At 43.4% G+C, this 22,616-nt stretch overlaps 1 protein-coding gene across 1 annotated transcript in view; it reads left to right on the forward strand.

Annotated features, from left to right (window-relative positions):
- LOC141799846 (neural cell adhesion molecule L1.1-like) overlaps nucleotides 1-22,616 on the forward strand; it is a 71,670-nt gene that overhangs the window by 1,031 nt on the left and 48,023 nt on the right. The window lies entirely within an intron of this gene.

Genomic DNA, 22,616 nt, shown 5'->3' on the forward strand with positions numbered 1-22,616 from the left:
AGGTGAAGCCAAAGTGATGCACGAGGAGATGTGGGCAGGAGTCTGAGTGCAGGGCCTGACCTGACCTGGAGTAACCCCTCACCCACTCAGCCCGTCACACGGAGATCACCCAGTCCTTCCCGTAAAACCCATCGATCCAGACTGGTGTGGAAACTCCACATCAAACTTCTCCAAAGGAGGATTTACTGAATAATAAACACTCAGCGTCCCTGAAGTTTAACCACCTTACTATAACACGTTGACCTCACAGCAGGAGGCGAGCGGAGGAGATGACGAAGCAGAGACGCTCCTCGACCTGGACCACTTTTTACCTTAACCACTTCGTTTCCACTTCCTGTTAATGATCCAAGTTAAAACCTGCCGGACTCAGACGCCGACTCACCCTGACGCTTCAAAAAGACGACCACAGATGAAGTTTCATGACAGAGCTTCCTGTCTCCATAACATATTCAGACTGATGAACGTGTCTTTTACGTTAAATCTATTATTGAAGGTTGAATCTCTGATCTGACCCTTCAAAATGAAACACAGTAACCACAGACTGAAAGTATGAGGTGGTTTGTGTGTAATTTATGATTTTATTCTCCCAGTAATACGACTTCATTCATATACCTAACAGATTTAGCTGTCTGGGTTAACTTATGAAGGCCAAACTTCCCAGAATGCCACAAGCGATATGGCAGTGAAGGTGATTTATTACCTGGCCAGTCAGTGTGGCGTATGTTCGTCCCATAAACGGCATCTCAGGTTTGCACTGCGCCACCTTTTGGCCCGGAGTCTCACTACACTGTGGCATCTTTAGCCTGTATTTTAGCCTTTAGCTCGTGTTTTACCCGTAACTTGTGTTTTGGCCTTTAGCCCATGTTTTAGCGTTAAGCCTCTGTCTGAGCCTTTAGGTCATGGTTGAGCCATTTGCCTTTGTTTTAACCTTACGCTTGTGTTTTAGCATTCACTCTACCGTTTCGCCTTTAGCTTGTGTTGTAACCTTTAACTTGGGTTTAGCCTTTTGGCTTTGTTTTAGCCTTTAGCCTGTGCTTTAGTATTTCACATTGCTGTATAGCCTTGAGCTTGTGTTTCAGCCTTTAACTCGGTTGTTTTTAGCTTTTAGCTTGTATTGTAACCTTTAACTTGGGTTTAGCCTTTTGCCTAAGTTTTAGCCTTTAGCCTGTTTTTTAGCATTTCACTCTACTATATAGCCTTTGGCTTGTGTTGTAGCCTTTAACTCATGAAATTAGCCTTCGGTATGTGTTTTAACATTTAGCTTATGTTTTAGCCTTTAGGTCATGTTTGAGCCTTTTACTCTTCTGCATAGCCTCTAGCTTGTGTTTTAGCCTCTAACTTATGTGTTCAAACCCTTAGCCTGTGTTTTAGCCTTTAGATCATGTTTTAGCTTTCCCCTTTGTTTTAGCCTTTAACCCTTTAACCTGTGTGTTTTAGCATTTAGCTTGTGCTCTTTCACTTTCCGGTTTAGCTTCTCTTTGTCAGTGTCCGATGTTGGCAGGTGTATTCATACAGCTAAAGGGAGACCGAAGGAAGTTTACAGACACAACATAACAGAGTATAAACTGTGTAATATGAGACGTCTTCTGTCTGTAGTCTGAGGAGAATCGACCAATCAGGAGCATGCATGCAAAACAGTCTGTTTGCAGAGCAACAGCAGGAGTTCTAGAACTCTGAGGTCATAGACAGAATTCTGTGATGTCACAGTCACACTACAGAATATTATCAAACTATAAACTCTGATTATTATCAAGCCTAAAAGACTCAATCATTATTATTCTGAGATCTGGCGCAGGTCTCTGTCTGGACCTGGTTTTCTGGATCCTTCATTGTGACCCAGGTTTACCGTCTGTCAAAGTTAAATTACTTAGGTGAACGTTGTTTTTCGATGGTAATCTCTTTCTCTTTGTTTCTCACCGAACTGCAAATATCAGCCGTTGAAATGTTTCCAACAAGACCTGATTCTTTATTTCCTCCTGTTTTTTTTAAAATCATATCTGAGCCTCAAACCGTCCTGAATCTGTTTGAATTATTCAGCCTTTCCCGCTTTAATGAGCGGCTTTAATGCAGGATTTATTCAGTGATATTCCTCCAACCAGCTGGCCACCAGCAAGAGAAGAAAACCAGAGCAGAGGAGACGGGAGGAGGTAAAAATAGAGGAGGAGGAGGAGGGGGGTAGCATGGAGGTAAAGAAGGAGAAGAAGAAGAAGAAGGGAGGGGCAGGAGGTCTCAGGGGGATACAGAAAGAGAGACAGAGGGAGAGACGCTGCAATGAAAGAGGCTGATGTCATCGCTGAGAGGCAGCCAATCAGAGAGCAGCAGTGAGGGAGGAGGGGAGGGAGGGGAGGCAGAGCTCAGATGGGTGTGTTTTATGTACCACTGCAGCATCAGTGTGAAAAAGACACGAGAGGAGACACGACGGGCTGGACGGGAGAGGAGACAGAGAGACAGGAAGAGACAAAGGGATAAAAGGAAAGAGGAGGCATAGGAGGAGAGGAGACACCTGCAGAGGTAAGAGGAAACAAAGCAGGGCTGTGTGTGTGTGGGTGTGTGTGTGTGGGGTGGGTTCATGTATGAATGTGAGTAAAGCTTGATCGAGGTGTGTGTGGGCAGATGTGTGTGTACGATAGATGAGTGTGATGATGTCTTACATAATAAGTTAGCAGGTATGTGTGTCACTGTGTGTGTGTGTGTTTCCTATAAGGATTGACCCTCGCTGCTTGTGTGTGTGTGTGTGTGTGTGTGTGTGTGTGTGTGTGTGTGGTCTTCAGGGAGTGTCTGACTGTCTTGATTCAGCTTTTTCATATCTCTGTGTCATCTGCAGCAGCGTGTTTGGATTAATATTAAATGAACGGCGGCGCTACTCAACATTATCGTGCTCAATTATTCATGCCTGGTTGGTAGTTCACTTCCTCTCACGCTAAAACTCTGCGGGCGTCTTTCTGTCAGGTGCTGTCTCATCCTCTCTGAGCCTCAGAGCCAGGCATGTAAACAGCTTCATCTGCATCCTGACTTCTCCTCCTCATCCTTTCATCATGTGCTGTCAGAGGAAACAGGGTTAGGATGCTTCAAGGAGGGATCAGGAGAGCAACAGGGCAGGGAGCTGGACGCTGTCAGCTGTCACCAGGGCTGTTCACGCTGATAATCTGCAGGGGACGGGTTCATGTAACTTTTGAGGAAGTGTTGAATGAGTCAGGAGGTCGATATCTAAGGAGTAATCCCAGTTGTGCTCTGTAGCCTTTTGTCAGGGTGTCAAAGTGCCAAATGTAAGGTCATTAAACGTCTCTAATGGAGTTTCAGAGGTTTTATTTCTTTGACAAATTTGTTTTATGTTTTCAGACTATCAGGCGACCTATTCTGATTGAGACTCTATCCGCCAAAGTTTGCATTAGTTTGTTTAAATGTGGGCTTTAGCGTGTCTGTACCATAGACTGTATACAGAGTGGACAGCGTGGCTCCGTCATTTATGATTGTACGGTTTTGAAGCCAAAATACCGCCGTCTCAGGCGCCGCCATTGTAGCAGTTTGGAGCCAGATTCTGCGCACTAGAGACGATGAGGGATTCTGGGAGAATCTGAGTGGAGCTGGGCGACGAAAATAATATTTTTTTTTTCTTTTGAGAGTCTAATCACTTCCTGATTCTACCTCCTGACATATTTTATGATCCTCAAAAAAATACACGAGAACGTCAGCTGTCAATCATCGTTAAACGTTACATAAAGCCTCGTTTTTAACCTCGTATAACTAATGAAAACAAAACTTTTAGAAATAAGAGGACTTGGATAAAAAGCAGCCAAATGAAATCTTCAAAAAACCACAACAATTGGTTGTGAGAAACATTTCTACCAGGTGTATTAATTTTTTAAAGTTTGACCACAGCCCATCTGGAATGACTGGGGAGATGGATTTTTAAACCTATACTGCAGCCAGCCACCAGGGGGAGCAGTTTTTGAGGAGACCTCACTTGGAGCCGAGCAAGTGGACGTCCATTTTTTTTACAGTCTATGGTCTGTACACATGATCAAAAATCCTCTTTATCCTGAAGTCTCAACTTTGTCGGCAACATTTGATGATGTCATATTTAGTGGTTGTTCAACATCTCAAACACAACGCATGCTCACCTGGGCAGCCAACTGGCTGGCATATCTTCAACATATAGACAGTGATCATGGTTGAAAAGGGAAAATGCAAGTTTTCAGACAGCCGGGTGCACATATTACAGCTTAAAGTACAGCTTTATGTTAAAATCAATAAGTAGCACTCCTCTACAACGGCCAATAGGCGTCAGATGATATACGAAAGCAACACCACAACAGAAGTTGTGAGGACAGTTTTCCCAACAGACACAGAAAGGTTGTGACAGGAAGTTAATTATTGTTTTCTCTTATAACTTAAGATATGATAAATATAGCTCTAATGCTAACATAAATAAAGAAATACAAGTTCTATGAAGGATATCACAAGGTGACACACCTACGAGGCTTTATTACCAAATCGTCTAACACCCACAGGCCACCGTAGTCCACTGGGTTATGTAGCAGATTCCAGTTTATGAAATGTCCTTAAATCTGTTGCGTAAAGTGTCATACGTCAAAATCTGCGTAAACTATTAAATTTAAATTAAGGATTGCTGTTTGTATCTCGTTGGTTTTGCGCGTTGACGTCTGGTGAAAATTCTCCATAAGGTGAAGGTGAAGAGCTAAACAGCCCATGAAACAAAGACAAACCAGGACCTCAATGAAACTTAGTGGTTTGGCTAATTTGGCCAGATATCCAATCCTTTGCTACTCCACCTAAATATTAGCCATGAGGGATTTGTTGATTACATTTTGAAATCTCTTGTTATAACGATCTAGCTAATGCTGCTATAGCTACAGCTACAGCTAATAATAGCTACACTAACTTCACTAGAGTGAACTGCATTTCATGAATGATCAGACTGATCAGCTGCATTAGCTACATAAGCTAACGCTACAGTATTCAGAAGCTACACAGAAGCTTCTGAATACTTAGCATAACGATAGCTTTTCCTAGCTTAGCTGTCTCATCTCTCATGTACAGCAGTCCATGGTAGAGAAGTCTGTTTGCTGTGAATGCGTCACCCTGATCTGACATCAGTTTATCATCACTTTGTAAAAATGTGTTCGCGCTGGAAGAGGGGAAACAGTCGCTCAGACTACAACAGACACAGAGAGACGCCCTTAAAAACAGAGGGAAACGAGAGGAAGAGGTAAGGCGAAGGGAAAGGAGTGACAATTGGGGTTGGCCCTGAATCAAAACACAGAGCTGTCCAGATTTTAGCGTTGCGAGTGTTCCCATCCTCTGCTGCCAGCCAACAGATGTTCAGGATCTCCTGATCGCTTTGAGACATGGGCGTTGTCTCTGTAGCGGTGTCTTCACGGCACTTTTTCTCAAAATCAAAGTGATATTTCTGAAGTTTTGATAAAGTAAAGTTGCGCCTTGCCAGTGTTTCCATAACAACTAGAGTTGCGCACAACTTGAGTAAAATCTCATGCAGTGAGATTCAGTTTGTGGAATTCTGAAGGAGGAGGTGTGTAACTGGCGGTAACCATGGATACCCCAAACATGTAAAGAGCTGAACTGTAGTGGACACTACGTCCATGTTGTATCATCCAGCCTGTGGTCAGTACCTGTGATGGTGGGGTCTGTTGGGGCATTTTTTCCACCCTCCCTGTCTGTACAAAATGAGCTGATTGTGACAATATTTTTGCATGTTGGAAAGAAAAGGATTTCTGAAACATTAAGCCTCATGATACACTCGTAGGACTAGAGAATGATTTTGGGAAAGACCGTAGGTTTTTGTCTTTATTTCGTGTCACTGTTAGTGTTTCATCCTTTTCTGGCCCTCTCAGTGATAACAGTTGATACCATGTATTAATTCCTCTGCTGAGTCACATGACCAGCTGCACAGAACTCCTAATCACTGTGTGACGTCATCACGGAACTCATTATCAGTGTGACATCATCAACTGCAGCAGCAGAGTGAAGGGTGAAATTTATTCACAAAAGTTTTAGAAACAACTCCACACAGATGCCACAGTTTTACCCGAATCTGTTTAAAAATTATATTTTTGTAGGAAATTTTGTCAGGAATCCAGCCATGCAATTTTTAAAGCTGTACAACTTTTATTTTTTTGTCTAGAGGCCCAAATGTGGCAGCCTGCGTACAGCTGAAAACCATTGTCCAATGTATTTAAATAGGGGAGCAAACAGAGCTTCTTTGGGGTTTACCAAATTTGAGGGCATGTCATTCAAAAACCGGGTCCAAAATATCAACCTCCATAATGACTTTTGTAATGCAGGGTCCCATACATCATGTGAGCAAATTTCTAGCATTTACTATTTATGGTATCAGAGGAGATCATTTCACAGAAAACATGGTAAAAATGTGTCAAAATCTTATTTGAAAGGCAAATTGCCAGCTTCCTGTTTGAGATAGGTTAGGGGTGTCAGTGTATGATTTTTGCATCTTAATGAGATGAACATTTTGACGTTGGTTTGAACTTTCCATGACATTCCTAGTGGCTGCTAGGGCTGTTTTAGTGTGTCTAGGTGGCGCTAGAGAGCATATTATGGGATGTTGGGGTCAAGTTTGGTATCATATCGAAATTTTTAGCGATTGTGTGCCTATTTTGTGTCAATTTTCCTTTATCAGTCCAACGGTATGAGTCAGATGTCTGCTCGCCACTTCCTCTGTGATACGAGAGACGAACACCATGAGCTTTAAAAACTGACTTGAGATTTACATGTGTGTGTGTTTTAGATAGTGATCGGTTGAGCCGTCAAACAAAGCCCTGCTGCTGGGTTTTTCCATGAAGAGCAGTGTAACGTCACCGAGCAGCGTGAGGATGAGAAGTGAAAGCTGTGGCTGAAAATCTGCCAAATATTGATCGTCTGTTGTTTCAGAGCGAAAGAACCTGTAATCCTCTTTGTATTTTTCATGATCTGAGAAACACCGTAACGAGTTGATTTCTCCTGAAAGGCTGAATTTACTCCAACTGAAACTCGTAAACTCAGATCTGGAGGGAAAACAAAGTTTTTTCTGTGTTTTATTAATTTTTCCCTGGAGCTGTATCTGATGAATAATTCATGACGCTGTGACATTTTGCCAGTTTCAGGCTCCAGCCGACTCACTAGCTTCATTTTCATGAATTCCTTGTTTTACGAGGAAAGGTGCAGAGAGGGCGAATGGGGCGGATCCAATAGAAATGACTTGTGCAACTAGAAAGCATCATCAGACATTCTTGTTTTGTACTTTTTAACTCCATCCTGATGAGAAATTCATCGACTTCCCAGGTTTTATCGACGTCTCGTGAGAGATCCTCCAAACTCTGCTGCATCTGTCGATTTCCAACTTTCCCCCCTTTCCTCCACATTCCTGTTTGCCTGTTTACTCTTGAATTCCTCTTTTCTCTCGTAGCAACATCATTTCCACACAAAAGCACACACAGGCATTGTCCCTGTCTCCCCTTCTGTTGTTTGCATTGTGCAGTTTGTCTCTCTCTGGGATTGTTTTGGCAGAAAAATCGGCTCAAACGAGGCCAGAACCTGCAGGAAGATGACGGACGTGAGGAGACGTGAATGAGTGAGAGATGTGATAGTAGGCGACGGTCCAGGTTCATCAAAGAGGAGGAGGAAATGTTTATCCTGAGGAGAATCCGGAAAGAGGATGGAGACAAAGAGGCGGAGATGAAAAGATAGCTCTGAGTGGGAATGGGATGAGAGAGGATGAGGATGAGGAGGAGGGAAAGTTAGGAGACCAGCGTAGGAGGATTTTTTTTTTTTTTTTGCCCCCTCCTCGACGCTTGGCAGGCGTCAGGTTGACTGAAACCATCTGGTGGTTTTTTAATTCAGAGCTCTTTGTGCTCCTCAACCTGCAGACCGACAGAGGAGAGGACGTCGGCAGGTTTACAGACACAACAGAGGAAATAAATCATCAGCGGGAAGTTGTTTCCTGACGATAGATTATTGATAAAGTTTCCGGGAGGATGGTTAAAGATTGATTTTAGAGCCCGGTGGAGGAAGGAGGGCTCCAAATGAGCAGGTTGAGAGATGAATTCATGATGCAAGACGTAAAAGTTGCAAATCCCAGGAAGTACAGGAAGGAATGTCACATTTGCTGCTAGAAAAAAAGAGTTTTTAAGCTGTTTTGTCAGATTTAAAGCTCCTGTGAGGAACTTGCTGCAGCCTAATTAGGAGGATGTGTTTCTTGCAGTGTTGTGAATGGATGCGTCGTTAGCATAGTTCACTCTGGAGGAGGTGAATATCTGCTCACTATCAACCTTTAAAGTCTTTGTGAGGAGTGCAGGCTGAATAGAACATGGACTGGTCTTTGTGATGTCACCCATCTGTTTCTGTTACAATGTTTTGAGACCTTTCGCCAGCGGGGGCCATATTGGAAACTGGGGGTTGACACATTTCCTTGCAGCAAATGCTTAAAAGTTAAAATGCTGGGCCCTAACCTCAACCGTATCAGTCCTATTTATAACCTCCGCACCCCTTATGACATCATCAGGTAAGTGGTTTCCATGGTGATATGGAAGAAAGAGCTCAACTGAAGTGACGCGCTTCAGTCCAACCTCTTTTCCTAACTCTAACCCCTTATGACATCAACAGCTGTGTGGTTTCTGTGGTGACAGATCATCTCCATTCATTTCAATGGGCCAAATGCTTTGGAAAATGTTGGGTATTTTAAAAAGTAATGGGGTTAGAAAAGTAAAAAGTTGACAAACACTTCTCCTGAGCATGTTGACCATTTTACCATTCAAACAGTGAAAATCTGGGATAATTTGTTGGAGTAGCGAGCCAAAAAATGCACAGAAGATTAAGAAGTTATCTCGTGATAACCAAACTGTGCCCCATTTTCCTTCTTCACTGGGTTCATTAGCAGGTAACACTGTGTTCCGCTGCTATGTTGTCACGCTATCACATAGCTAGCATGGCTATCTGCACCTATCTTACACGCCGCCTACCAAGAAGGGTAGTGGAAGTCGTCCATGGAAACGCAAACAGGATCAAGCTTTACCGATCCAACCTGTACCAAACTGTGCTGATCCGTACCGGACCACTTAGTGGAAACAGAGCTTTACAGCTCAGAGAGTGATGGATCCACATGTTATGATATTTTATATTATCCTCCTCTGCAGAAATGCCATAAAACTTTACGGTTAGGTCCTGGAAAAGGACACACTTTCTCTAACATTGTCATGTTTGGTTAAGGGTTAGGGTTGCCATAAGCGGACTTGTCTACATTGCTTAGACCCTCAGGCCGCTTTGTGAACCCCTCGGTAAACTTTGTTTAATGCTGTAAATGTTGGCTTTTTGAACAGGTGTGTATGTGGTTTCTGGTGTTCCTGCAGACAGCCTCAAGTGGACACTCAAAGAACTGCATTTTTTTTATTTTACTTCTGTGTCGCTTCATCCCTCATGGCTGGAGTTTGCTGCTTGGTAAGGACTTTACGTTTGGTGATGATGTAGTGACACCTGTGTTTTTCCAGGAGAAAGACTCAATTTCCCATGAGCATTAGCGCCCAGTGCTGTAAGGAAGTGACTCTCGCTAAGACGTGTAATACATAAAGTGAGATTATTTCCAAAGTGCCTTTAAGTTCACCCTTATCCCGATGCCTGACTTCCCTCTGCTCTTTGTTGACGTCTTCCTCTCAGTCTGCGTCTTTCTTGGAAAGGATTAGCCCAAACAGAGATAAGAGAAGCTAAAGTCTGGGTTAAAGACTTGAGTTTGCTGCTTTCACTCTGATCCAGAGATTCATCCGTCCTCCAGGTCGCATTAAGATCAGAGCGATAGCGCCCGGACTGAAAGGACGACATGCATCTCTCTTGTCTTGCCAGGCGTTTAAAGTCAATAAAGGTCCCTGGAGGAAGCTTGAAGATGCAGTTTGGAGCCAGACTGAAGCGTTTGGGTCAGGGAGGGAAGTCTGATCCAACAAAATGAGATTAGTCTGATTTTAACTCTGACGACGTCCTCCTCTGTGATCCTCATTGTGCATTTTCCTCGTCCATCTTCATCCATCTTCATCCATCTCTCCCACGCCCCCGCTCCCTCCCCTCTGATCCATCTCTCCTCTCCTCTGGCCTTTCCTTCTCCTCCCTTCTCTCCTTGTTTTCCATCCTTCCTGCACAGAAAGAGACCTTTGTGTGGAGATATGGGAGGAATGTCACTCACTGTATGTTTCCCGTCTTCTTCTTGTTTTCCTCTGAGCTCTTCCTCCTCATGTTTGTGGCCCTGTCTTCCTCTTTCTGTGTGTTTTCGTGTGTGTGTGTTGGGTTGGGGGGTGCATCCATTAGCCTGGATTAGACGCTGTAGGAGGGTCTTAACAGCCCCTCTGTGTTCGGGTTTTAATCCCCTCAGAAACGGCTAATCTAACTTCAATGGCTTTACATGTACAGTACACACACATGTGCGAACACACACACTTCCTCTTCCAAATAACTGTGTGTGTGAGTGTGTGAGTGTGTTTTAATGGTCAGTGTGGTTAAACTGCGACAGGGGTCCATTCATGGGGTGACCGCAGACACAGAGGACACTTTCTCAGACGAACATCTGACCAACAATATCATCAGTCAGACGATGACAAACGACCACGAGCTAAACAAGGCGTCCGACTGTGACAGTACAGCCGCTGACTCATGACTGACAGGAATCAGACTCGCAAGTTTGTGACGATGTGGATCTGATCAGGGAGGAAGCTGGTTAAGAGCTTCGTAAACCTGCGTATCGTCTGCATAGAGCATGATCCATGTTTTTACTCCTGGGTCACGAATCCAAAGGGGCGGGCCTCAAACACCGAGCTCTGTCCCTGGTTTTCTTGCAGGTTGAGACTTAGAAGGAAAGGTTTTTATTCTTGCAGTTGCTCTGTGAAATATTAAATTTTCACCCACCCAAGCAAGAAATCCACATCACAAAAACCGAGCTGTGTCGACACTCTCATTCAAACCCCGTCTTCTTCTCTGCAAAGTTGCATCAGGAAGCAGTTTTTCACCCCCTCTTTTGCTGCATTCAGATCCAGAAGAATGAGTTTTCCATAAGGAGTCAGACTGCAGAGGTCAGCAGGAGCTCAGCAGACCCCAAACCCGGCTCAGCAGAGACCGGCACTCCATGGAGTCTATCAGAGAATCCCAAATCCCCTTATTGCCTTGGTTCAGAAACCTCGGGGTCTTCGACAAAGACTAACAGACCAAATACTTTTATTTGCATATTTTGATATTTAATTTTAGTCCTACTTTTGTTTGGATTTTTTCAAAAATTGATGAAAAATGAATCGTTTTTTCATTTTTTAAGGCATTTCTCAACACTCCAGGGGGCGCCAATCCCACTCCTTGATCAAGCAGGAAATGGTCATGCATGAGTTCAAAGTCAGTCCATGTGTGTTTATGCGACAACATTTCACCCAAAAACCCAAACAATGCAGAAAAAAAAAACAATCTGCAGAGGGACTGTCCATGCTGTAGTTAGCATGCCAGGCCTGTAGTTGGCGCTATAACTGTAAAGTCTTTCGATAACTCAACGCTGAGGTAGAGGTGGTCTGAGCATCCGGGCTCTTTGCTGTTTGCAGAAGTGGAGCAACAGATGCACGTCTTGTTGAACAGCAGACTCCACCATTGTTACTGTTGTTGTTGTTGTTGGGGTTGCATGTAGCAATTTAAATTGCCACAATAAAAGTGTTAGTTTGACAACTCCAGCTTGCTGTTTACACGGCACAGTGGATGTGGTATTTCAGAAAAACTCCACTCTGAGGGCCGTTTTCAACCATTTCTGTGTAAACAAGAGGCTGAAATGAAACAATACTTTTGCGTTTTATCCTGAAACCGTTGTTGTGTTCCATCAGCAAGGAGCCGAGTTGGAGAAACATCAGTCTGTCACTGCAGACGTAGCTGTTCTGTGATTGTGACATTGTTTTTCCTGACTGTCTACTACACAGAGTGTGCTGGACTGTGTGGTGTGTGAACACATCTGAGCAAAGAAATGTGAACGCATGAACATGAGGCAGAAATGAGATCTCATCGTGTTAATCAGGTAAATAACATGAGGCTGTTCAGCCTGTTAAATAAAATAATTAAGTACTGACCTGATCTATTAGAGACAAGGCGTTACTGTTTTAGTTTCTCCTCCAGTTAAAGTTTTTTAATGTGGAAACACCAACAGATCAGCAGATGACTCAGTGTGCAGCTTTCCTTCTTAACAATGACTGTTTAAAAAAACATTATTATTATTTATTTCCTTTTTATCCTCTTGTTTTTCTTAATATTTTATTTATTTATTTCTTCAAATAATTTATTTGCATTTTCTCCTTTTCTTTTCTTTTCCTACTCTTTCTTATTTCTTTTTTTTTTCATTTCCATTTTTTATTTTTATTATTTTTTTTAATTTAATTGAATTGAATTGAATTGAATTGAATTGAATTGAATTGAATTGAATTATTTATTTTTTTATTTTATTTTATTTTTTTCCGGGGGGGGGGGGGGGGGGCTAATGTCTTGTATTTTGTTTTTTGGAAAAAAAAAGTTTTTTCAAAAAACAACAACAAAAAAAACAAAACTTTTTTTTTTTTCTTCGCTCTAGTTTTTGATTGCTAAGCTCCAGTTTTTAACACCTGGATCCAGAGCTTTATCTGTGGAAACACAAGGAACCAGAGTTAAATCAGGAACAAACCTGGAACTGGCACCAGCACCACATTGCAAAAACCTGAGATCTTATCAAGTGATTTTGTCTCATTTTAAACAAAAATTGTCTTATTATACTCAATATGAGCCACATTCAACTCTTCAATCCCAATGAACATAAATTTGCACAAAAATTTGCTTGAAACCAGAATAATGTCTTAATACAGGTAACTTTTCTCTTGATCCAATCGACAGATTTTTATTTTTTTTTTACTTGTAACAGCAATTCAGACCTCATTTTGTCTTTTAATAACTTGACATAAGACATTTTTCTGGACTGCTCAGGTGAATGTGGCTCACATTAAATCTAAAAAAAACATTTTCTACAGAAAATGAGACAAAAACACTTGATAAGATTTGTTTTTTCCAGCGAAGCTCAGTCAAAGGGGGTAATGGAGCATAATGATGACTTTGTGGATAATTTGGTCATTTTTGGAGCATTTTCTCCTCTTTTCCTCTACTGTAACAGCTCCTTTGTGAGAAACAGAAACATTTTCAGCTTCAGTTTCATACGTTCACTTGTTTAAAGGAAGCAGAGAACAAAGCCAGAGACCACACTGCCCCGTGTGTTTGGGAGGAGTACTGCAGCAGTCTTAAATCAAAGCCTGGATCAGTCTGTGTGTGTCTGACACCAGAAGCTGGAAGCAGCAGCGACGCCGGCGTCAGCCCACACTGACAGCTGGTTGGCTGATGGGATTTCTTTCTTACACCTTTTTTTGCCAAGAAGCCGAGGAGGGAGGAAGAGGAGGGAGGAAGAGGAGGAGGAGGAGGAGGAGGAGGAGGAGGAGGAGGGTGAAGAGGGTTTTTTAATCTCTCGTTACCTTTAGTAAAATCTCTGCTGCTGAGGGGAGAAGCAGCAAAGAAAGAGGGTGAGGAAGAAGTGTCTGAGGAGCAGAGGAGCAGAGGAGGAGAGGCAGGTGGGAGGTGAGACAATAGCAGGAGGAAGTGAAGCAGGGAGGTGAATGGAGGAGATGAAGGGAGTGGCAGCGGAGAGGAAGAGAAACAGAGGGAGAGGTGTGGAGGGACGGAGTGGGGGATGGGAGGAAAGGGAGGGGCAGCGTGGGGGATGGGGAGAGAGAGGAGTGTTGCTGTGTGCTGCTGGAGTCAGGGGGTTACCATGGCGACGGGGGCTGATGGGAAAGGATGGGATGGGAGAGAGCGGCGTTGATACACACTTAAACACAAAGTGACGTCTCCACGTCTGATCGAATAACACGATAAACATCAAATCTGCTTTTATTTAAACCTTCCTTCCTCTTCCTCAGCGGGCGAGGAGGAGGAGGAGGAGGAGGACGAGGAGGAGGAGGAGGAGGAGGAGGAGGAGGGATGAAGGAGGCAGACTCTCAGAGTGGAGATCCAGGAACATGATCTCTCATCAGGGAGTGGAGGAACTTGGAGACAGAGTTGTGGTTTTTTGGAGGAAGGACAAAGAGACGCACTTTCATCCTGCTCCTCTTCGCTCCACAAACACAGGAAACACAAACAGGATCAGACTGGACTGATCCGACCCGTACCAGATTGGACTGATCCGACCCGTACCAGACCACTCAGTGGATTGTAGAGTACAGTTAGCCCATGTTTAATTGTGAAGGAGAAGAGAAGAAGAGCAGCCAACTTCCTGTTCTATTAAAGTAAACAAAGCAAAAATCACACGTTTTGATTTAAAAGATGAATCCTTTACGCTGCAAAATCAGAAATCTAAGGAAATGTTTGAGTCCAAAAAAGTTTTATTAGACTTGATCTGCAACTCACTGACCTGACAGGTCCAGAAAAACGCCCAAAATCAAGATTTTAAAATAAAGTGTGTCTGACCTACGGAGCTATTATTGTTGCAAAAATCTTTATTTGTGTGTGAGTTTAAACTGATCTACAAATGTGTAAAATATTAACAAAGGGGCTCAGTAACTCACCTCTTACAGACAGACTTTCTCTATGCATTTGCAGATCACTGGCACAGAAGGACCGTCGCAAAAATCACGTGTACGCAGACAGCCAATAAGGAGGCCCGCCTCAGCTGTAGCTGATGATTTGAGTGTTTTTTTCAGGTCTTCTTAAAACAAAAAAAAAAAAAAAAACAGACTTTTAAACTGTTTAAGACAAGATATGTAATAATTTGCACATCAGTTTACACATTTGTGCTTTTGTGCAGAAATTTGTCAAATGTTGCACTCATTTGTGGATTTTTTTTTCACACATTTTGGGTTTTGCAAAAATATATGGATTTTTTTGCTCATATTTGTTGATTTTTGCACACATTTTAGGTTTTGCAAAAATTTGTGGATTTGTGCACATCTATGGATTTTTGACAAGATTGCAAATCTGTTCACACATTTGTGGAATTTTGCACATTTTTTGTAGATTTTTCCACACATTTGTGGAGTTTTGCGCACATTTGTTGATTTTTGTGCACATTTTTGTTTTTGTTTTTGGAGAATCGCACCTCTATGGATTTTTGCACACATTTGCAAATCCATTTACAAATATTGGATTTTTGCACACATTTGTGGTCCTGCATATGCATTTGTGGATTTGCGAAAGTTTTTGTTTATATTTTATACATTTGCAAAACTGTTTGCACATCCGTCGAGTTTTGCACACATTTGTGGATTTTTGGGCACATTTTTGGATTTGCGTACACATTTGTGACACAATCAGTTTGCGTATTTGTTGATGCATTTATTTACACACACACACAATTAACTTTGCTACAGTAACAGCTCCATACTTTTCCCACTGGCAAATAATTTTCCCCCTTTAGTAATCCAGAAGTCAGTTTTGTTTTTTAATATCTTGAAAAAAAGGTCTTTTTTGGGGACTTTTAGGTGAATGTGGCTCATGTCAAGTCGAATAAAAAATCTCTAAACTAAGATAAGACACAAACACTTTCTCAGATTTAATTTTTTGTTTTGTTTTGCAGTGTGATGTTGATGCTGAAGCTCTTTTCTCTGCACACTGAGTTAAAGAGGCCTTTCCAGGTCGTAGTTCAGCTTGATTTTGTCGTAGCGATGCCTCAGTATTTGACCAACTCTCAGATTTTTTAAACATTCACACATATGTAGGATAAACGAGCTGCTGATTGTTTGGTTTTGAATGTCATTTCTCTGACTTTTTTCACCTTTTTGTCTGGTTTCCAGGAAGTTAAAACAGAAAAACACCATCGCAGAGATCCTGACTGTGTCTGAAACTTTGTTTTGCCCTGACGAGATTTCCTCAGACGTTTTCTTTGAGAAGTTAAAGTATATTTCACATTTATCTGAACTTAAGAGGAAGGAAATCCTCTGAGTTATGAAAGTCTTCACACGCTGCGTCCTTTGTGTGACGTCTTTGTATGAATCTGTGGCGTTGGTCCACGCTGACAGCTGGTTGGCTGGAGCTCGACTGATGTCACCTCCGTTGAGCCAAACGTGCTGAGACGAGCTAGTGTAACGCCGTGCTTCATGTTCTGATGATGATGATGAAAAAACATCATTTCTGGTGCTTCAAACTTTATAAACAAGCGTCTGAATCTGTTTGTTCTCCATCCCGTTTCCCGCCTAAGAAAGCTGCTGCCGCCGCCGCCGGCCTCCACCTCACACCTCGAACATGAAGAGGACGAGGATACGCGGCTGTGATGTGAAGAGCTGCAGAATCAAAGCTCAGACTCACCTTCCTCTACCTGCCGGCAGGGATTAGCTGTGATGTGTGAGTGGCTGCTGCTGCTGTTGGAGCTGCTGCTGGAGCTGCTGGGGGACTGGCAGCAGCTGCGCAGAGACCGTGGAGGCGAGCCAGACCAGCCTCTGGGTCCTGGTGGGTGTGCGTGGGTGGTGGGCCTGGGAGAGACTGTGCGTAGGCGGCTGGATGTTAACGAGCGTGTGTGTGTGTGTGTGTGTGTGTGTGTGTGTGTGTGTGTGTGTGATGGAGTCGTTTCAGCTCATCACGGCCTGGGGCCTCACAGAGTTGGACTGCTGTGCTCTGAGCTCATTGAGAGACGCTCTAATTAATATCTGTAGATTAAAAGTTTGACTCTGTCGTCTGAGTTCGGCGTCAAACGGGTGAGAAGCCGGCGGCCATGAAACAGGCCGAGCAGGCTGCGGCGTCTGACTCCATCCACAAAGAGACGCTCAGCTGTGGAAACTCTGCTTTGACTTGTTCTACTTTTGTTTCCTGCTTTTCAAAACCTTCAAAGAGCAGCAAAACAAAGAGCTTTGATCCAGACCACACAAAGACCTAAAGCGCTGAGCAGGATCCGCCCTGTGCCGCTCACGTCAGGTCAAAGTGCAGAGACGGTTTGAGTCTGATGGTGTGAACGTGTCTCCGTCTCTCCTGGTGTTCCAGTTTGAGTCAACTGGAGACCTTCAGTGGTGATCAGTGGCGACTTCAAAAAGTGTTGATATGTTCTGCTGTGTGAACATTTCATTGATAAAATCTGAGCTAGAATTCCTTCATCTTTAGTTCAGAATCAGCTCCTATCACAGGTAACTGGCTCCACCTCCTTCTCATTCATCCCCGCAGCGTCTCAGCGCTTTAACACAGTCGGACGCTGAGCGTCTTCTGACTTCAGCGGGGAAGCGTAGAGTGGGTTGTTCCACTGTGGAAACTGGACGGTCATTGGATAAACTCTGGGCTTTGTCCCGCCCATCGGACGCTCAGCGTCTCTGGGGGTCTATGAGGCAGTGGGCTGGCCTGGACGCTGGGCTTCTGCATGATGATTGGATGATCTGTCTGAGGCTGAATCCCTTTTTGATTGACAGTGAAATGAGCCAGTCAGAGATCTGGAAGTTTAACCCTCCACCAGAGCATCTTCTGAGTTGTTCTGAACTGATCCGGAGGCTTTATCAATCCTCAGCGAGTTTACTTTTCTTAAAAACAATGAGTGTTGTGTTTAAAGATTCTCTCTCTGTTCACCAATAAGCACTTTTGGGTTTTGCAAAAATTTATGGATTTTTTGCTCCTATTTGTTGATTTTTGCACACATTTCAGTTTTTGCATAAACGTGTGGATTTGCGCACATCTATGGATTTTTGACATGATTGCAAATCTGTTCACACATTTGTGGAATTTTGCACATTTTTGTAGATTTTTGCACACATTTGATGATTTTTGTGCACATTTTTGGTTAAGCAATTTTTGGAAAATCACACCTCTATGGATGTTTTGCACACATATGAAAATCTATTTACAAATTTAGGATTTTTGCACACATTTGTCTATTTTGCACACACCTGTGGTTTCTTGCACACATTAGTGGAGTTTTGCACACATTTGTGGTTCTGCATATGTATTTGTGGATCTAGCAAGCGTGTGTTTAAATTTTATACATTTGCAAAACTGTTTACACATCTTAGTAGATGTGGGTTGTTCCACTGTGGAAACTGGACGGTCATTGGATAAACGCTGGGCTTTGTCCCGCCCATCGGACGCTCAGCGTCTCTGGGGGTCTATGAGGCAGTGGGCTGGCCTGGACGCTGGGCTTCTGCATGATGATTGGATGATCTGTCTGAGGCTGAATCCCTTTTTGATTGACAGTGAAATGAGCCAGTCAGAGATCTTGAAGTATAACCCTCCGCCGGAGCATCTTCTGGGTTTTACAGTCAGTTTTTCTGATCCAGAGATTTTATTGATCCTCAGTGAGTTTACCTTTCTTAAAAACGACGAGCGTTGTGTTTAAAGATTCTCTCTCTTTTCACCAATAAGCAGCTACAGCTCCAGCTGAGGAGCTTCTCCCCCTGTCACTCACACTTACAGCCTGTCGTAGTCTCACGTAGCAGCTCCAGCTGATAACAAGCTGACACAGAGGGGAGAATTTACCTTTAAATAAATAAACAAATTTATGACGTAGACCGGAAAAAATGAGCTTCCCCTCCTCGACTGACCAGCAGCCGCCACTGCTGGGATCTGACAAAGCACGGACCACAGCAACTTTTTATTTCTGGAGGAAATTTTAACACAGTGATTCAAAAAGTGAGAGCCACAAATGTTTTACAAGTGGGTGGCCAAATCATTCCAACTGATTCCAATTTAGAAAGCGTATTTACGGGGTCGGAGGTGGACTGTGAAATTTTTGAGCGCCCAAGTTTGAATGGCCTGAGTTGGAAAAGTTTGGGAACCACAGTTTTAAGCGTTCCCTCTGGTCCAAACGCTGCCGAAGGCGCTCCTTTAACGATGGTTAACAGAGGAACCTCGTCCTCTATCGCTCGTTTGTAGCGTCTGTTATCAACGCTGAGGTCTGTCTTCATTGCTTGGGAGTGTTAAACGGCTAATTATAGCAGAAAGATGAGATTTACAGGGTATTACGGTACTGCATAGGCAGGTAATGAGCAACTGATGCTCATTACCGTAACTCTTATACTACTTGAGCAAGAGAAAAAAATCAAACAGCTCCTGAAAGAAGAGAAGACGAGCTCTTCTGGGTGTACCCTCTGACTCTTTAAAGACAGAATAACAAAAGCCAGACCAGGTGGTCTCTATGATACTGGGTCATAAAGGGTTTGAAGAGGATCCATCATCTTGACATTTACGTCAGACTATCAAGTTACCGCTAACGGCTTGTTTCCTGGTCGTCAAATTAAGCAATTTCCTGTAGGGAGTCTAAAGATTGTGGAGGATGTTTGTTGTTTGTGTGTTTGTTTACGCTCAGCGTTGAGGAAAAATGGAGGACGGGGCAGAAAACAAGCGTCAGAGTCGTCCTGAACTCTGGGCAGCAGTGTTTTAATGGCGTTGGTTAACTGCTCCTGCACACACACACACACACACACACACACACACTCAGGTGATATACGATCACATCAGTTATTGATTGACATTACCGTCGAGGAAACCCTCCCTCTGTTGCCAGGACGGTTCACCCAGCCGAGGCTTACAGCAGTAATCTGAGCTCATCTCTCCTCAGGCTGATAATTGTGTGTTTTAATCCAGGCTGAGTTCATGTTATTAGATTAAATTTATCAGTTACGGATCTAATACGAGGATTACAGCCCTGATGAGAAACGTGGGATGAGTTTTCTGGTCTCTCTGCGCTCTGCTCGCTGTGACAGCCGTGATCTATGTCTGGCCCGGGGTCGTGTTTACCCCACCCTGAGCGCTCCGGCACACTGTGGCCTTTCACAGCTGGTGCAGCTCAGTCTGAGGGACCCCAGCCGGGCCGGGACGCCGGGCCGGGCCGCCACCCAGAGCGCGAGCTGCTGTTTACCCAGGAACATACCGGCACTAATGAGTGATTCCCGCGCTCCTGTGCAGGCGTTTGTCGTGTGGAGAGGCAAATCAGAAACAAACACAGCTCTCTGGCTTTGTTTCTGCTGGTGTGTGTGTGTGTGTGTGTGTGTGTGTGTGTGTGTGTGTGGAGGAGGGGGTAATCCAGAGGTGGCCAAACAATGTCACGCCAATAAGGGCTGATTTGAATGTGAAAGGCGCCGGGCTGCGCCGGGGGAGCAGAGGGGTAAAAAGTCTCCCCAAAGCTAATCTGGAAGGCACGACACGGCGCTTTAATTTGATTCGCTGACGGACAAAAAAGAGACATTTCTGTGCACCGAGCTGGAATCACTGTCTGGGTTTGAGGTCGTTTCTGGAGCACGGGGAGGATTTCACCAGTTTCATTTCTGAGAGTTCAGTCGTAGGCTGAAAAACCAACAAGGAGCAGATACACCAATTTCAGAAAAACTAATTTTAATTCTGATGGAAAACAGAGAAATTGAAACCTTGTATTTCTCTCCTTTTTTATGGGAAGTCAACTTAAGTGATGTAAATGCTTCAAGAAAAGGCAGAGTCTCTTTCAGTGGCCTGGTTTCCCTGCACAGTTTAACGGTACGGTACACATGTTGTGCTGTTCCTTTGACTAAAACCAGGACAGGTCCCCAAATTACCAACCCGTACCGTCCCACTGTTTGGTTCCCTTCTGTTGGGCTGTCATAAAAACTGATCTAACCCCAGAAGGTGGAGCTAGAAACACTGCACTCCATTGGTTGGTGGAAAGAATCATCACTTCCTGTGTGACAGCAGTTAAAGAACAACACGTAACCTCGCCATGTTTAAATCTCCAATCGAACTTCCTGAAGAGAACTTTCTCCCATTATTGCTCTTTGTTTACTGTGTCGCATTAGCTATTACATACCTGGCGTGGCCAACAGCATCCAGCCTACCAAGAAGGGCAAACAGGATCAGGCTTTACTGATCCGACCCGTACCAAACTGTACTGATCCGTACCGGACCACTTGGTGGAAACAGGGCTTCATGCACAGACGTCGTCTCCTTAATGTCACCTGTGTGTGTTTTTTAAACAGACTTCAAGCTCACCGTTGACCAGAGTCCTGCACAGGTCCGAATTTTCAAGATCCGCCCCGCCCCGGGGACGTCCTAACCCGCACCCGAACCTCAAACCCGCGCATCAGCCCGATTAGTACCGCAACTCAATCCGACCCGTTGAAACACGACTCTTAACCTAATTTAAAGTAATCATTTTGTGTCATAATGTCTGAAAATTGAACGGTATATCGCCATAGTTCAGATGCCAGTGAGTAAACAACGCACCTGAAAGAAGCAACTCTTCCAGTAAAAGCCTGACTTCAGCTCCATCATCAACCCTCTGTGATCTTCTCACATCCAACTGTAAAATCACTTGTTTTTTACCTTTAATGCTTTTAAACTTTTAATCTCTTAAAGGACCTTTACATGTGTAATAGTAGACTTACTTTCTGTCCAGGCTTAAGCGACGCTCAGCAGGTACGAGCCGTGATCATGTCACAACCATGGATGTATTATAAGAACTGGATAGCGTGGCTTTATAGTCACAGCCCCACAACCAGCTTACAACTTATGTTTTTATTTTATTGTATTTATTATTATTTTGTATTAATTTTGATGTGTCCAACTAAAACCCGCGACCCGACCCACATGTTAGTTTTTCCATCCAAATCCAAACCCGGGAAAAAAAAGTTTTTGAAAACCACCCAGAAATCAGCTGTTTTTGCAGGTACCCGACCCAGTTCAGGACTCTGCCATTGACCGGGTACTAGACCTACATCGTTCGATCGGTGCAGATTTCCTGAATTTTGGGAGATCAGCAATTGGCCCATCTTTACTTATAAAACTGATCTTATAAACCTCCAGGAAGGTCTGACAGTCAGCCATTGTTGCTTTTTGCTCTGGGATCTTAAACTCAGGACACTTTATTGGTTGTTGAAGTTAAAACATAAAGATTTTACTGTTTCACAGATATTGTTCAATGATTTTCAATAAAATAAGATTGGAACATTGAAGGTTTATGCTGATTGGTATTGGAAGGTAAGGCTTTTAAAAGATCAGTGATCGGCCAGAAAATTGTGATCGGTACCCAATCACATGGTCTATAACAGAAAGAAGCTTTTTATCAGCAAGAGTAAAAAGGCAAGGTTTTCAGAACAAAAGTCCAGCCAAAGTAACAACAAATAATGTGTTAAACTAGAGATCAGACATAGGAATGCACAGATATGAACATTTTGCCGATATCGATATTGATAAAATAAAAAACAAAAAAAAAAAAAACTGTTTAAGATGTTGTGTTGAGGTTCAGAGAGAAAGAGTGTTGGATTGTGAGGAAAGACGAACATGGAGAGGATCAAAGGATGGAGTGCCAGGATGAACGTGATCAAAAAAAATATGTTTTGTCTGTTTTTATGATCAAAAACAGGAATAGAGACATAAAAGAAGAGAGTCCACTCTTCTTGGGTAGTTTTTGTGTTTACAGAGTCAGAGAAAACAAAATCATTTGGGTCTTGAAGGATTGTTTACAATGCTCTGAAATTGGCCGGCAGCTAATGAGTAACTATCAGCCGATACCGATATTGATACTGATATCCCAAATTAGAAATCAAAACAGCAAAGGTCTGGAGGACCTGGGAGAGAGAAAGTACGGCACAGGAAGAAGCTAACTTTTACACAGGAAGGGAAACTGAGGGGTGGGGATG

Source organism: Halichoeres trimaculatus, unplaced genomic scaffold (assembly GCF_033239565.1).
Source record: "Halichoeres trimaculatus isolate MK-OKI-2021-1 unplaced genomic scaffold, fHalTri1.1 fHalTri1_scaffold_11, whole genome shotgun sequence".
In the NCBI taxonomy this organism is placed as follows: Eukaryota; Metazoa; Chordata; class Actinopteri; order Labriformes; family Labridae; genus Halichoeres; species Halichoeres trimaculatus.